The 2,167-nt window shown below is 39.5% G+C and overlaps 1 non-coding gene across 1 annotated transcript; it reads left to right on the forward strand.

Moving 5' to 3' along the window:
- The first annotated feature begins 1,815 nt into the window (after positions 1 to 1,815).
- LOC145569607 (small nucleolar RNA R71) lies at positions 1,816 to 1,921 on the forward strand. The gene has a single exon (XR_014096193.1). It is a non-coding gene; the product is annotated as a small nucleolar RNA R71 (small nucleolar RNA).
- The last annotated feature ends 246 nt before the right edge of the window (positions 1,922 to 2,167 follow it).

Here is a 2,167-nt window from a genome sequence, read left to right on the forward strand (position 1 = left end):
GCCTACTTTGAGTGAAATTTAGCACTTTTCACATCTATCATAGCACCCGAAGTAGCAAGGAATGGTCTCCCTAGAATGATAGGAATGTTAGCATCTTCGTCCATTTTAAGCACCACAAAATCCACCGGGATAACAAATTTCCCAATCCTTAAAGGGACATCCTCTACCTTACCCTTAGGAAACTTAATTGACTTATTGGCCAATTGCAAAGTGATGTTATTAGGTAAGAGTTCCCCTAGCTCAAGTCTTTGGTGTACCGAATATGGCATAAGGCTCACACTAGCTCCTAGGTCACACAAGGTATTCTCGTTTTGCATTTTGTAAATGGCACAAGGGATGGAAAAGTTTCCGGGGTCTTTTAGCTTAGGTGGCATATTGTTAAGTATGATTGCACTATAATTCTCGGTCAAGTTCACCGTCTCTACACCATCACAAGTCCTCCTACCGCTCAAAATGTCTTTGAGGAATTTTGCGTAGTAGGGCATTTGGGTGACAACTTAAGTAAATGGTAGAGAAAGGTGAAGTTTCTTGAGCATGTCAATAAATCTTCCAAATTGTTCATCTAAGTTTGGATAAGGAAGCTTGGGTTTCACAATTCCTTTCTCCACTCTCACCTCACTAGGTTTCTCAATCTCAACCTCACTCAAAGATGCACCATCTCTCTCATCTTCTACCAATACCTCATTTGTGGCCTCCTTGGTCTCACTCTTACAAGGAAAACTCTCCTCAAGAACCCTACCACTCCTTGTAAAAATAGCATTGACCAGTCTCTTGGGATCTAGGCCTTGGGAAGGTAAAAAAAAAAGGACTAGCATGGTTTTTTAAAGCATTGGCAAGTTGAGAAATTTGGTTTTCAAGCATCTTATTATGAGTCATCATTTCATTAAATTTCTTGCCACTTAAGGCCATGTAAGTGTTTAACAACTTTGTTTGGTTTTCAATGATTTCTTCCTAATTGGTCCTATGAGAAAAGAGGATTGAACATAGGAATTATCATTTTGGGTCTTTGGAGCAAAACCGGGTGGGGGACCCCTTTGAGAGTTATTTATAAAATTTCCCCTATTTTGATTGTTCCCATTACCTCTACCTTGATTATGGTTACCATAACCTTGGTTATGATTACCATAATTTTGGTTTTGATTTTAACTACTATAACATTGGTTGTTATAGTTACCTCTGGAATTTTGGTTCCCATGATTCCTATTACCACCACCTTGGTTGTAGTTGTCGAAATTGCCATGGTTTTTGTAATTCCTATTCCATTGACCTCTTTGATTCTCAAACCTAGAATCCTTATTGTTTGACACATAGTTCACATGTTCATTCAAATTTCCATCTTGATCATCACAAACATCCATACATGCACGAGGGCAGTTAGAAACATCATGATCATGCGATCCACAATCCTCACAAAACAAGCATCCACTAGGCATGTTATTAGAAGAGGGAGGGGGTTGAGCATTAGAAGACATACCTCTCCCCTTAGATTGGGAGGGAAGACTTGAAACTGGGTAGGTAGCACTTTCCAACTTCGCCTTGATAGCGGACATCTCCTTCCCTAAGTTTGTCATTTGTGAGGAGAGATTGTTGATTGCATTTAGATGATTAACTGAGTACACCGAAGAGCTACTCTTTCTAGTTGACTCTCTTTCTCCATCTTGCCAATCTCTATAATACCTCACTACGTCTTCCATTATGTCTATCACTTCCTCTTTCGTTTTATTCTTGATAGGACTTCCGGCTCCTCCATCTAAACATGATTTTCCTTGAGGATTAAGGCCTCCATAGAAAATTTGAATAATTTGGTAAGTAGGAATTCCATGGTGAGGACATTCTCTTTGATACTCTTTGTATCTCTACCATATTTCATAGAGACTCTCACTAGGATTTTGCTTGAAACCTTGAATCAAAGCTCTAGCCTCTGCCGTTTTCTTTTGTGGATAAAAACGGGATAGAAATTCCTTGGTCACTTCATCCCATGTCCTTAGAGAATTCGGCTTGACCTCCTTGTATAGCCATTCCAAGGCACACCCTATGAGGGAAAAAGGAAAAAGCTTGAGGCGGATGAATTTTTGGAAAATTCCATTCACCTTGATAGTATTGCAATATTTTTCGAACTCCTTGAGATGATTTAGCGGGCTTTCATGCTTGGCCCCACTAAATTATC

The sequence above is a fragment of the Chenopodium album genome, chromosome 11 (genome assembly GCF_948465745.1).
Source record: "Chenopodium album chromosome 11, dcCheAlbu1.1, whole genome shotgun sequence".
Taxonomy (NCBI): domain Eukaryota; kingdom Viridiplantae; phylum Streptophyta; class Magnoliopsida; order Caryophyllales; family Amaranthaceae; genus Chenopodium; species Chenopodium album.